Source organism: Lontra canadensis, unplaced genomic scaffold, assembly GCF_010015895.1.
Source record: "Lontra canadensis isolate GAN:19392208 unplaced genomic scaffold, GSC_riverotter_1.0 scaffold47, whole genome shotgun sequence".
Lineage (NCBI taxonomy): Eukaryota > Metazoa > Chordata > Mammalia > Carnivora > Mustelidae > Lontra > Lontra canadensis.
This window is the reverse complement of record NW_022631041.1, coordinates 6,046,675-6,061,646: the sequence shown is the minus strand read 5'-3', so window position 1 is coordinate 6,061,646 and position 14,972 is coordinate 6,046,675. Positions and strand designations below refer to the sequence as shown.

The following is a 14,972-nucleotide window of genomic DNA, read 5'->3' as shown; positions in this document are numbered from 1 at the left end:
TTGAGGTTTTGAACATATATGTCAATTTACATTTTTGATAAAAGTAAATTCAAAGTAAAATTTGAATATCATTATGATACTATATAATATGAGGTTATGTTTGCCAAGATAGGATGAGGAACAGATTTTGTTTAACAGTTTAACTTCATTTATAATCTTAAGATATATTGATATATGGAATGGTGGCATCTTTTTGAAAATCACTGAGAAGTTGTAGACAGTCTCAATAAAAATGTGTACCTATAGAAATATAGACAAAATCCCCTGTGTCTTTCAGGGATTCAAAGAATTCCTAAGACTCATCCAGATTCAGCATAGGGCAGCAGCCCCTGCTCTGAATTCTTGACATTACTATTCATTTAGTTTCCTGAAAGCACAGTCCGAAGATTGTCATCCTCTTACATCTTCTTTCTTTTTTTTTAAATTAAATTTAATTTTTTTCAGTGTTCCAAGATTCATTGTCTAAGCACCACACCCGGTGCTCCATGCAATATGTGCCCTCCTTAATACCCACCTCCAGGCTCACGCTACCCTTCACCTCCCTCCCCTCAAAACCCTCAGTTTGTTTCTCAGAGTCCACAGTCTCTCATGGTTACATCTTCTTTCATACTCCTTCAGAGGTGTCCAATTCCTTAAGCAGTAGTTCCTTCAGCCTGCTATTTAAAACATTCAGCACTTTTTTCCTTTTGCTGAAGCACTAGCGACCAAAATGAAGTTGAATACCTTTGCAACTTCTGACCACAGCAAGAACCATAAAAAGCATTTTGATGTACTTTCCCACATTTGCAGGAAGATTGTCTTCCTCTCTTTCCAAAGAACTGAGACAGAAGTACAATGTTTGGTCCATGCCCATCCAAGAGGATGATGATGGACAGGTTGTGAAAGAACACTGCAAAGGTCAGCAAATTGGCAAAGTCATCCGGGTTTACAGGAAGAATCTGTTATCTACATTGAGCGAGTACAGCAAGAGAAGGCAAATGGCACAACTGTCCATGTGGCCATTCACCCTAGTGAGGTGGTTAGCACTAGACTAAAAGTGAACAATGGCCATGAAAAGATCCTTGAACATAAACCCAAATCTCACCAAATAGGAAAGGAAAAGGGCAAATATAAGAAGAAACAATTGAAAAGATGCAGGAATAAAATAATATTATAAACGACCTTAAATAAAAACTATTAGGACGAGGGGTGCTTGGGTGGCTCAGTTGGTTAAGTATCTGCCTTCAGCTCAGATCATGATCCTGGGGTCCTGGGATCCAGCCATACATCAGGCTCCCTGCTTAGCAGGGAGGCTCCTTCTCCTTCTCTCTCTCCCCACCCTTCCCTTGCACTCTCACTTGCCATCTCTCTCTGAAATAAATAAATAAAATCTTAAAAACAACAACAACAACAACAACTATTAAGTTGAAAAAAAATTCAGCAAACTAACCTCAAGTTAACCTGATCAGACTTCTCCCTGCATTACTTTCATTCATGTAGCCCAAGCCACTGCCAATTGGTGCAACTTCCTGGTCTCTGAATGTATCTCTAGGCTTTCCAATGTCTCCAAATTTATATAAAATTTCCACCTGAAATTATCTTTTTAAAAATCTCTGCCTACTGAAATTCTATCACCAGTCAACGCTTCCTGATGGAAACTTTTCTTCCTACCATTCTAAAAGAGTCTCTTCTTTTTACAACTTCTCAGAACACATTTATATACTCATTCTTTCATTCCTCCTTCCTGCCATCATTCATTCTATCAACCATACAATAAACCTTGTTGAGCATTCATAGTATTGGCCACTCTTCTGGTACAGATGGCTCCTGCTCTGGCAGGAGATTTCAGGTGACCAGGAATGCATCTAAGGGACCCAATGAAGGCTTAGGCTGGAGGACAATACAATGCAGAGATTAAGAGTAAGACCATCTGGGCTCAGAGGCTGGCTCTGCCCATAGTGGCTGGGTGACCTGGGCCAAGTTACCTCACTTCTGTCTGCTTGCTTTGTTATCTGAAAGTCAGGATAAATAGGGCACCTATGTCACAAGGTCTATATGAGGATTAGTGAGTTTATTCTATAAAGATCTGAGAATACTTGGCATGTAAGTAAGAACTCAATAAATACTATTAATATTATCATTATGAATAGAAGGAAAATGGTGGGTAAGAGTAGACTTCCCTGAAAATATGTCTGAGAAAACCCTCCACGCTACTCTGTATTCTCCAGTGCTTGTTGAGGAAGACGAAATAGACAAACACAAGCTTTTGGCAGAGTTTCTTTTTTGAGCTGATTTTGAACTGGCCATTTGTGTTTCAGATGCATTTGATGACTTCTGTCTCTATAGTCAATTTATGGTCTCTTGACCTAAAGAATGGCTTTCAAAGGTCACTGCTACCCCTTGAGTTGGTTTTGTTTGTTTGTATATTCATTTTTAATTACTGTAGACCTGGTAAGTTTGCAAAGAGGTTTTAACATTTTATTTATTTTTTATTTTTTTTAAAGATTTTATTTATTGATTTGACAGAGATCACAAGTAGACAGAGAGGCAGGCAGAGAGAGAGAGAAAGAGAGAAGGAACAGGCTCCCTGCTGAGCAGAGAGCCTGATGTGGGACTTGATCCCAGGACCCCGAAATCATGACCTGAGCCGAAGGCAGCGGCTTAACCCACTGAGCCACCCAGGCGCCCCGAGGTTTTAACATTTTAAAAAGATTTTTCCATAAGGCTGTACTTACACTTCTTCCTCACAAGGCAGGGCCTTCGTAAGAATGAAGTCAAAAGGTTGATTTTTAGTATGACAGTTCACAGAAAATATAGGTTACAGAGTCAGCAAGCACGTAAATGGCATTTTATTTTTTTTTAAAGATTTTATTTATTTATTTGACAGAGAGAGACCATGAGTAGGCAGAGAGGCAGGCAGAGAGAGAGTTGGGGAAGCAGGCTCCCTGCTGAGCAGAGAGCCTGACGTGGGGCTCGATTCCGGGACCCTAAGATCATGACCTGAGCTGAAGGCAGAGGCTTAACCCACTGAGCCACCCAGGTGCCCCTAAATGGTCTTTTAATATATTAGAAAGTATTTTATTGAAATTAGAGTGTTTGGAAGCAAGTGACCAGCTTTCAATTTATGGAGTGTTAGCTTTCCTGGCTGGGTAGAGTGAGCAAGTTATTTAAACTTCCTGTGTTTCATCTGCATTATGGGGATAATACCTCTATTCAGGGGTAAATAAAATGGTGTATGTGGAAGTGCCTGAAGAATAGACAGGAGGAAAGACAAAAGGGAGGGAGGAAGAATGGGTGAGCCCTGAATGTATTCCAAAGAAATAGCCAGAGATTTACACTTGACTTTTTAAACTTATACTTACAGTGAGAGTGCACAAGAGGAATATTTTGTTCTGGCATTAACTTTATGAGTGCACATCCACCAACTTCTTGAACTAAGTTCATCAAGGGCTTTGACTTTGTTGAGCTGCTCGCTTTCTTATGTTATTACTTGAATGACATATCCGCCCATTATTTGCATTCACCTTTCAAATAGTTGAATTGCATTGCAGTGCCTGACCGTGAGTTATTGTGACTCAGAACACTTAAAGAAGTTTGATTGCATGTGGAAAATGTATGAGTAGCAGAGTGAGAACATGGCAGATTTCCGTAAATCATTTTTATTGAGAGTTGAGTCACTCGTTGCTATGGAAATAACTTATAGGGCAATGTTCCACTTGAGGAAAAATGAAAATTAATGGCATTTGTCAGGATGATGATGAATATGTTTTAACACCAGTGGAAAAGAACAAGTTTCACCAAAAAAAAAAAAAATGCAAAGTCTACAACAGATTATTTATCATCATAACTATTTCAGGCTCTTTGGTAAATGCTAGGAAGTTTGGCTGAATTAGATATCATTCACTGAGCTCGCTGTTCTCTGTGTGTATCCCAGACCCATTTTGTGCCATTGTATCTGCTGCCCTGAGTCCCAGGAGGCTTTAGGATGGGTCTCCCAGGAGACCCAAATACCTGGGTTAGGGTATTTCTTTTGGGGGGGTGTTTTTAAATTTTTATTTATTTGTTTTAAAGAGAGACAGAGAGGGGAGTGCATGTGAGCAGGAGGAAGGGCAGAGAGAGATGGAATCTCAAGCAGATTCCAAGCTGAGCATATAGCCAGACAGCGGGCTCCATCTCACAACCCTGAGATCGAGAGTCGGAGGCTTAACAGACTGAGCCACCCAGGAAACCCTTCTTCTGTTCTTCTCTAGGTGATGGTGAGGTTCTGGCTGGAACTGCTCCTGATCAGCACAGCTCCAGTGGAGTTCAGCCTACTGGAGCTATGGAGAAGGGAAGTCTTCCTGCCAATGCTGCTCTAGAGACCTCAGTTTTCCTTCATTTAGGTAAATTTAACAGATTCTCATCAAAATCTCACCTAAAAAGAACTTGTTTTCTCTTGGGGCCAAGCCAGGTATATTCTCCAGTAAGCAAAGTTTATGAAACTTCTGGGGGATGGATCCCACAATAAACTAGATCTCAAACAACCAAACAAGTGCACTCCCTTTCCCAGATGTTTTTCAGGTATCCCTATCGTTATCTTCACTTTATTACATTGTTCTAAAGTAAACCAAAACATCACGTGAGGTAGTGAGGCTAAGTTATACTTTCCAGAATTCCCCTGCCTGTCTGTTTCTGCATGGGAAGGGCCACAGGACAGAGTCTTACATGAGATTTGGGAGAAATTTTTATAGCTCACGCCTGTAGTTGTTTATCTGCTGGATGACCACATTGGTGTGAGGTAGTAGCCAGGATTCTGACTGTTCCACCTCCCCCAGGATCCTCCTTTAACTTGTCTGACTCCTAGGCCAGGTGTGTGTGTGATTAGCTCCATCCTGAGGAGCCTCAGGCTCTGCAGGACACTCACACCATCAAGGCCTGGGGCAATGAGAACTGACAAGGGTTTCATTCTGTCCTTGTAAGCTCCAGCTTTTTCTTGCTCTTCCCCACTTTACATCTGTGTTGCTTTCCTGTCCACCTGCGCTCTGGTCTTCAAGTTCAGGTGTCAGCCTTACAGAGTCTGCTTATCCAGCTATGTAAGGACACCTCCCCATGTGTGGGGGTGTGTGTGTGTGTATACAGATAAATAGATATACCAAAATTAAAAAAACTTTTGCGTTGTGAAAGACCTTGTAAAGAGAATGCAGGATTTGCAATCCACAGATCTGACAAAGGTGCTCAAGAGGAAGACTGCTCGGAATTCTCTCACTCCTTCTCCCTCTGCCCCCTCCTCCTCCTGTGCTTGTGCGCTGGCTCTCAAACAAACAAACAAACAAAATGAGGATTTAACATAGGGATTTGGGAGGACACAAACATTCAGTCTATAGCACTATATTCATCAGAAAGGAGAAAAGATAAAGAGGAAACCTCTTCCTCTGATAGAAGTCCACAGAAGTTGCATGGTTTCCTCTTCATCCATTGGCCAGACCTTAGACACATGGCCCCATCCAACTGCAAGGAAGGCAAGGATTAATTTTTATTCAAAGGAAGATGGGGAAAATGGATATTGGAAGACAAAAAACTGTCCTTGTCACAGGTACCTAACATTTCAAGGCTCTCCCAATTGTGACCTCCTCTTCCACCTGTGTTGGAATCCCCCTCACTTGTCTACTGCCTGCACTTTCAAGTCTCCTAGGTCACTGTCATGAGTCATGAATTCAAAGCACAGGTTTAATTACATTACTCTCTTGTCCCATAATCTTCAGCGGGTCCCTACTATTTGTAGATTAAGCCCAAACTCTTTTGCTTAACATGATATTAATATACTCCATAATACCATCTCATTTGATCTCCCTCTTCTTTCCTACCCTTCTTTATCCTCTCAACTGCCCATTCCCTGAATGGGGCACCATGAACTTTCATTTCTCCGTAACTTTGGTTTTTTTGTTATTGTTGTTGTTTGTTTTGTTGTTGTTGTTCTTTTTTTTTTTTTTAAGATTTCATTTATTTATTTAACAGAAAGAGATCACAAGTAGGCAGAGAGGCAAGCAGAGAGAGAGGGGAAAGCAGGCTCCCTGCTGAGCAAGAGCTCCATGCCATGTGGGGCTCAATCCAGGACTCTGAGATCATGACCTGAGCTGAAGGCAGAGGCTTAACCCACTGAGCCACCCAGGCACCCCAGTTCTCCATAACTTTGATCATGACAGACCTTCCACCAGAATCAGCTCCCTAAAACCCCATCACCAACTTTTGAAACACTGTACAAGATTCCAATTCTATTCCAAATGATATTACTTTCATAAACTCATTTTTCATCACTTCTATTAAAAATGACTTACTCATTCTCAAAATGGCCACTGTTTTATGCTGCCTTCCATTATAATAAGTTCATATTTGTAATCATGATTATATTGTAAATTACACAGTATTCACTATGTATTTCTAACCTTTGCAGTCCTGGGAACACCTAGTCTCTGAATGTTTACCTAATAGCTGCACAACACATTTTTATTAAGTGGAATTGGTATGTAACCACTAAAATTATAGAAGGAAAGAGAAAAATCTCAAGTCAGCTCTCTTTGAGTAAGACATTCATTTAAACTGGTTTAAATGTTTTATCAATAATATAGCATTACTTATTACATAATTCTAAGTCTGTATGTACTTATGTGGAATTGTTTTGAGTGATTTGTGTTAATATATAAAGCTTAATATGGATTTACATCAGAAAGAACAACTTGTAAGAGCTATTTTCAGCTCTAACAAGGAAGTGACAGTTTTTCAATTTTTAGCAGAAGTGTTATAACTTATCTCAGTCAAACACTTGCTAGGTCATTTAGTTTGTCACTTGTGTTACTTTACTTTCTATTTTAACTCTCAGGCCTATTCAAAAATAACAAAAAAAGAAAATTATAGTTTGATTGGTTCTAATTGTCTTGGACAGCAGGTAGAAGTTAAAATAATTTCAACACTGAATTGTCTATGTTAAATATGACCACAAGATCTATTTAATATTAATCTTTTGTCCATGTTGGCCAATTTCTCTCAATTTCTCAATTAGCTCTCTATGTATTAGATTCAGACAGGAAGATATGGATAAAGAATTTGAAATAATAAACTCTCAATAAAAATTAATAAATTATTTGAAAATCGACCCCATATTGGCCTCATAAGGACACCTTTTTCTGAAAAATAGGATTTCATTTTAACCTTTTTGTAATTTTATGTTATTTGTCCCTCTGTCTATCCCTCTTCTATACCCTCTCTGTCCTCTTTTTGTGTCCATAGTTCTTGTTTCTGATCTCATTAAAACTATTTCATGCATTTTGTATTAACCCTACTTATATGGGAAGAGTTGGGGCACCAATCAAAGCTCAGGATGACATATCACTCCAGCTAAATCCTGAGCTAGAAGAAGGTTTAGGAAAGTACATGAATGGAATAAAAATAAACTATAAGGTTAATATTTTTAATTCTAACTCTTTATCCAATTTTGAGTTGTTTTTTAAATTGTTTAAATTTTTATTTTTTTAAAGATTTTATTTATTTATTGGACAGAGAGAGAAATCACAAGTAGGCAGAGAAGCAGGCAGAGAGAGAGGGAAGCAGGCTCCCCGCCGAGCAGAGAGCCCAATGTGGGGCTCGATCCCAGGACCCTGAGACCATGACCTGAGCCGAAGGCAGAGGCTTAACCCACTGAGTCACCCAGGTGCCCCTTAGTTGTTTTTTAATACAAGGAAAGTTAGTTAACTTTCTAGAGCAAGGAAAACAAAAGAAAAGACAAATCATTCAGGCAGTGACTCATGGATGGAATCATTCAGGTACAAAACAAAGCATAACAACAAGAACAACAAAACAGTATCTTTCTGCAAAAGCTAGTTTTGAATACTAGATTTTCTAGGTTATTGATTCTTCCACCCACTTTGAAAAAATTGTTGTCGTTCTGGAATTTAATAAAAAGTAACAGATTTTCACAGATACTGTCACTAAGTGCAAGAATATGAGAGGGTATGTCCAGAAGCAAGGGTTCCTCAAACTGACAGTAATTAAAAAGTGTATTCAGGGTTGCCTCCTTGGTGACAGAAAGGCAGCAGGGTCAAGGCACTGAATTTGAGAGGGATGAGTGAAAAAATGGGTTGAGAATCTGTTAGGTGTTTGTACTTGGTTGAGTGTTCTAAGTACGCTAGAGCTGTATCCAAGCTTCCCTAGGCTCTATCAGCCTGACAGTGAGTAGGTGATTCTAGAGAATGCTTGAGAGTTCCCAGAGGGTTCACACATATACTCATGAATGTCTGCAGAATCACAGTGCTATCTACTGACAGGTCTTCCTGGCGTAATTATCTCTACCACAAGGGACAGCCCTTGAGATGACAAAGCTGTTGATATTCTACTGTGAAGTGGGAAGGAATTTTTCCACTCCCCACTCTCATTTACGTGCAAGAATTACTTAGATGGGTTTTCGAGCTATGCTCCTCATTTCCAACATGCTAGAGTTTTTAGTAAAATACTTTTTGTAGAGAGACGACTCAAATAATCAAAATCAGAAATGAAAGAGGAGACATAACAATCCATACCAGAGAAATACAAAGGATTATAAGAGAATATTATGAAAAATTATATACCAACAAATTGGATAAACTGGAAGAAATGGATAAATTCCTAGAAACATATAACCTCCCAAAGTGGAATCAGAAAGAAATAGAAAATTTGAGGAGGCAAATTACCAACAATGAAATTGAATCATTAATCAAATACCACCCGATGAACAAAAGTCCAAGACCAGATGACTTCGCAGATTAATTCCACCAAACACTTAAAGAAGAACTAATACCTATTCTTTTCAAGCTATGAAAAAAGTAGAAGAGGAAGGAAAGCTTCTGAATTCATTGTATAAGGCCAGCATTACCCTGGTATCAAAACCAGATAAAAAACTATAAAAGAGAGAGAGAGAGAGAACTACAGGCCATGATCTCTGATGAACATAGATGCAAATATCCTCAACAAAACCTTTGCAAACAAAATTCAACAATACACTAAAGAAAGTCATTCACCACGATCAAGTGGGATTATTCTTGGGATGCAAGGTGGTTAATATTCACAAGTCAATCAATAGAATACATTGACAAGAGAAAAGATAAAACTATATGATCATTCAATAAATGCAGAAAAAGATTTGACAAGTACAACATGCATTATTGATAAAAAAAACTCTGAACAATATAGGCTTAGAGGGAACATAGTTCAATATAATAAAGGCTTTTTCCAAACAACCCACAGCAGACATCATATTCAATAAGGAAAAATTGTGAGCTTTCCCCCTAAGATCAGGAATAAGCAAGGATGTCCATTCTCACTTTTATTCAACATAGTACGGGAAGTCCTAGCCACAGCAATCAGACAAGAAAAAGAAAAGCATCCAGATTGGTAAGCAAGAAGTAACTCTCACTTTTTGCAGATGACATGATACTATATATAGAAAATTATGAAGACTTCACCAAGAAACTACTAGAACTGATAAATGAATTCAGTATACTAAATTCAGGATACAAAATCAATATACAGCAGTTTTCTGGATATCTATACACTAATAATGATGTAATAGAAAGAAAAATTAAGAAACCCCATTTACAAATGCAATAAAAATAATAGACTACCTAGAAATAAATTTAACCAAAGGGGTAAAAGATCTACACTCTGAAAACTATAAACCATTGATGAAAGAATTTGAAGATAACACAAACAAATAGAAAGATATTCCATGCTCATGGATTGAGAGAATGAATATTGTTAAAAAGTCCGTTGTACCCAAAGCAATCTACACATTTAACATAATCCCTATCAGAATACCACCAGCGTTTTTCATGGAAGTAGATCAAATAACCATAAAATTTGTATGGAACAACAAAAGACCGTGATAAGCCAAAACAATCTTGAAAAAGAAAAACAAAGCTGGAGGTATCACAATCCTAGATTTCGATAGATATACTATAGATATCCTACAGATATACTACAAAACTGTAGTAATCAAAAGAGTATGGAACTGGCACCAAAATAGTCACATAGATCAATAGAACAGGATAGAAAATCCAGAAATAAACCCACAATTATCTGGGTCAATTAATCTTTGACAAAGCAGGAAAGAATATCCAATCGGAAAAAGACAGTCTCTTCAACAAGTGGTGTTGGGAAAACTGAATAGCCACATGCAAAAGAATGAAACTGGACCACTTGGTTACACCATGCACAAAAATAAACTTAAAATAGATTAAAGACCTACATGTGACGCCTGAAACCATAAAAATCCTAGGAGAGAGTTTATGCAGTAATTTCTCTGACATCAGTAGTAACATTTTTCTAGATATGTCACCTAAGGCAATGGAAACAAAAGCAAAAATAACAACTTGGGCTACATAAAAATTAAAAGCTTCTGAAAAGTAAAGGAAATAATCAACAAAACAAAAAATAACCTATTAAATGGAAGAAGATATTTGTAAAAGGCATATCCAATAAGGGTTAGTTAATATCTAGAATATTCTAGTTAATATTCATAATATACAAAAAACTCATACAACTTAACACCCCCAAAACAAATAATCCAATTAAAATGTGTAGAAGATATAAAGATGGCCAACAGAAACATGAACAGATGCTCAACATCACTAATCATCAGGAAAATGCAAATTAAAATCACAATGTATACATAACACTTCACACCTGTCAGAATGTTTAAACTCAAAAACAAGCATTGGCAAGGATGTGGAGAAAAAAAAACGATTGTGCATAGTTGGTGGAAATGCAAATTGATGCAGCCACTTTGGAAAATAGTATGGAAGTTAAAAATAGAAGTATCATGTGATCCAGTAATTCTACTACTGGGTAATTACCCAAGGAATATGAAAAAAGTAATTTGAAAAGATATATGCACCCCTATGTTTATTGCATTATTTATAAAACCAAGCCATGAAAGTACCCCAAGTGTCTATCAATAGATGAACGAATAAACAGTGGCATACATACACAATGGAATATTACTCAGCCATAAAAAGAATGAAATCTTGTCATTTGCAACAACATGGATAGATCTAAAGAGTGTAATGTTAAGTAGAATACTTCAATCAGTGAGAGACAAATACCATATGATTTCCCTCATATGTGGAATTTAAGAAATAAAACAAACAAGGAAAAAAGGAAACAAACAAAAAAACCACACTCTTAAATATAGAGAACAAGTGGGTGGTTACCAGAGGAGGGGTTGGGGCGGGGAGACGAGTGAAATCGGTGAATGGGATTAAGAGTACACTTTTTGTGATGAGCACTTAGTAATAAATCATTGAGTCACTATATTGTATATGTGAAATCATACTGTATGTTAACCTTACTAGAATTTTAAAAATTAATAATAATTATTATTATTATAAATTTAAAAATAAAAAGAAAACTGCTGGGGCATCTCAGTGGCTCAATAGGTTAAGCATCTTACTCTTGGTTTCAGCTCAGGTCATGATCTCAGGGAGGTGAGATCAGGTTCCCACTTAGTGCAGAGTCTGCTTGTCCCTCTCCCTCCCTCTCTGCCCCTACCCCTGCTCATGTGTGTGCACATGCACACCCGCTCTCTCTCTCTCTCTCAAATAAATAAATTAATTGAATCTTTATTTTTATAAAAGGAAACTACTATGAACAACAATAAATATACTTTTTTATTTTTCCTCAAGTTCTGCTACTTGGAATTTCAACCTAAGATAATTCGTCCTGAAAATAATCCTAAGACATAGATTCTTAAATGTGGTTTTGGAGTTGATTCACTCACTGATCAGCTGGCAGTCACTAGTAGTAGGTAGAGGACAGCAGTCCTGGCATGCTATAGAGATGAGATTGCTAAGACTTCCACTTGTAGTGAATTTGATGGGCTATAAGGGGAGAGAGCTACACCAGCGGGTGCACTATCTGTAGTTTGAGAATTGTGGGGAAAGAGTAACTATAAATTATAGAGTTGGGAATCTTTACAGAGCCTTTATATTAGTTCCTTTATTTGTATAATAAGGGTTGTTGTAGTAAGAAGGGCAAGTAGAAGTCCCTGAAAAGACACCCTCAACACTCAGCCAAGACTGTAAATCAAAAACAATTTACATCTCAGGAAAGGAATGACAGAGGATGTAGGAGTGATGGGTGTCAATCCATCATTCTAGCTTAACAGGTGAATCAGAGAACATGACATTGAGCTACTACAAATTTATCCAAGTAGTAGCTTCATTTGCATCTGCTATATTAGATGTAGTGTATTTACTTTAACAGATGACCACAGCCCCTGGTGTATGGTTTGCAGTTATGTCTACATCTGTTTATCTTATATCTATCAGAATGAGAATCAGAAACAGTTTGCCATTATACAGGATGGATAATAGTATACATTCATGGTCTTGCCCCCATGCTATATTAATTCTCTATTAATTCTTTGCCATTATGGTCCAAAGGGATCCAAGCCATCTGGAATTTCCACGGAACTTCCTTTTGGTTCTCTAAATGGATGACACATAACAAGTCCCCCCTCACCTTTTTATTTCGAATGGGATTGACACTTATTCCAGATACGGACTTGCCTTTCCTGCCTGTTGTGCCTCAGCTATCACCACTATGTGTAGGTTCATGAAGCATATGATATCCTGGCATGGAGTCACACCTAACATCATCTTTGGACCAAGGGACCTTCTTTGTAGTAAAGTAAGTATGACCCTAGGCATACAATTATAGATCATATATATTCACCACCCAGAAACTGCCAGCCTGGAAGAACAGTGCAATAGCATCTCGAAGTTACAGCCAAGGCACAAGCTGGGTGATATATTGCAAAGGACAGGGCACTATCCTTCAGGATGCAGAGTATATCTTAAGCCATCAGCCACTATATGTCTGTGTCCCCATTCAGTAGAATACACGGGACATGGGTCCAACAGGAACCAACAAATAAAAGTCAGAATGGTCCCACCATTACTTCCTGTGACTCCTTGGGGAAATTATGTTTCTTATTCTCACAGTTTTAGCCTCTGTAGGTCTAAAGGTCCTCGTCCCCAGAAAGGGATGCTTCCACCAAAGAACATAGTAAGAAACCCACTAAACTTAAAACCATGGCTGTTGTAAATGAGCCATCAAAGAAAGGAGTTACCATATTGTTAGGGTTGCTTGATCCTTATCATCATGTGACACTGATATATTTGATACTCACATCATCTACTAGAGTGTCCCTTGGTTAGCTTATACCCAGAAGACCAACTAGGTGATAACTGGAGAGGAGGGGAATCTGGAGTGTGGTGCTAAAGGGAAATGATAAACATCAGTTACAAACTTGGGACCAGCTGCCATAGTGAGAAGCTACATTTGATTTACTAATCTTTCTCCTGTTAGTTTTCCCAGAAACTGTGATCAACCAAAAATCTGGTAAGATGGAATTAGAGCTATGTGGGTACAAGGGTGAATTGTAGTTAATGCTGTTTTTATCTAGATATCCTTAACCAGGTCAATGCATTAATCCTTAGGCTGCTGGGAATTTTGAGTTCTAAATGCCCACAATTGCCTCCTTTTCTACAGAGTTGACCTTGGCCAAGCAAAAGGCCCCTTGCCTGGGAAGTTTTCTCTACTAGGGTGGATAGCCCATTCCAATAACTGACTGACTTGGAGATACCGACTGTGGACACTCTTGCTTCAAGGTGAGATGAGCTCTGTGGGCAATCTGAGTTCCATCACCTCCTATGGGATCAGCTGAACCTGAACTTACTCCTCCTGCCTTAACTTGCCTTTTCCTTCCCTTCTCCTGAGACTTCTCCCTCAATAAATTTCTTACCCAAGAATCCCCACGTCAGGCTGTGTTTCTAGGGGACCTATCCTAAGAACTGCACATTTCCCAGGATCAGAACAGCTATGAAGTTGCAGAGTCACTATTATTTTGTGTGTGTGTGTGTGTGTGTGTGTGTGTGTGTGTGTGTGTACTTGTTCATCTCCAAAGAGCTTCTTCTTTCCTTAGTCACACTCACTCTGTTATGCTATCCACCACCATTTGCTAACCCTCCATCACTGATTTTTTTTTTTTTATTGAGCAGCTGCTACAGAATGTAACACTGTATTCAGAGTATTTGAGGGGCATCTGGGTGGCTCAGTCAGTTAAGCATCCAACTCTTGACTCGGCTCAGGTCATGATCTCAGTATTGTGAGATCGATCCCTGCATTGGGGGCTCTCTCTCTCCTTCTGCCCCTCCCACCCTGTCCCTCTCAAAAAAAAAAAAAAGAGTATTTAAGATGAAGCTTTCTTCTTCAACAGAAGCAATTACTTGAAATAACTAGTTCACAAAGATTGGATGAAGAATGTGTGTAAGTGCTAGAGAGATAACAGAAATGATAAGACAATTCTGTGTAATTTTATCATTCCTATAGCCACTGTAACAGGTTCCAAGTGTGCAGTTAGAACTGGGCTGCTCCAGGGGCACCTGGGTGGCTCAGTCGTTAAGCGTCTGCCTTTGGCTCAGGTCATGATCGAGCCCCACATAGGGCTCCCTGCTCGGTGGGGAGACTGGTTCTCCCTCTCCTACTCCCTCTGCTTGTGTTCCCTCTCTCTCTGTGTCTCTGTCAAATAAATAGAATCTTTAAAAAAAAGAACTGAGCTGCTCCACATCTTAACCCAGTCCACTCCTATGATATTTCAAACCTTCATAACTCTCCTCATGCTGCCCAGCCCGTCCCCTCTCCTCTGCATAGGACCCTGATTCCTAACAAATTAAAAAAAAAATGCTCTCATGGATGAAAAAAACTTCAATTCCTCCTGTTCTCACACCCTCAGTAAAATTTCTGCATTCCTTCTCTAGTCTCTCAGAAAGACTTCTCTTTTTCACCTCAAATAACCTCCCCAGTTAGATTTAATCTGATTTTCAACTTATTCCACCAATTATTTTCTCCTTTAAACCTGCCTTCGCTCTCCCATTTGTTTCCAACTCTCAGTATGTAATGATACTTCCTTTGTTCCCAAATTAAAA

The 14,972-nt window shown here is 38.6% G+C and overlaps 1 long non-coding RNA gene and 1 pseudogene across 1 annotated transcript; both read left to right on the top strand.

Moving 5' to 3' along the window:
- The first annotated feature begins 648 nt into the window (after positions 1 to 648).
- On the top strand, positions 649 to 1,143 carry LOC116876771 (annotated as a pseudogene).
- Positions 1,144 to 4,330: 3,187 nt separating this feature from the next.
- LOC116876773 lies at positions 4,331 to 13,682 on the top strand. Its single transcript, XR_004384456.1, has 3 exons — positions 4,331 to 4,361; positions 12,575 to 12,672; positions 13,537 to 13,682. It is a non-coding gene; the product is annotated as an uncharacterized LOC116876773 (long non-coding RNA).
- The last annotated feature ends 1,290 nt before the right edge of the window (positions 13,683 to 14,972 follow it).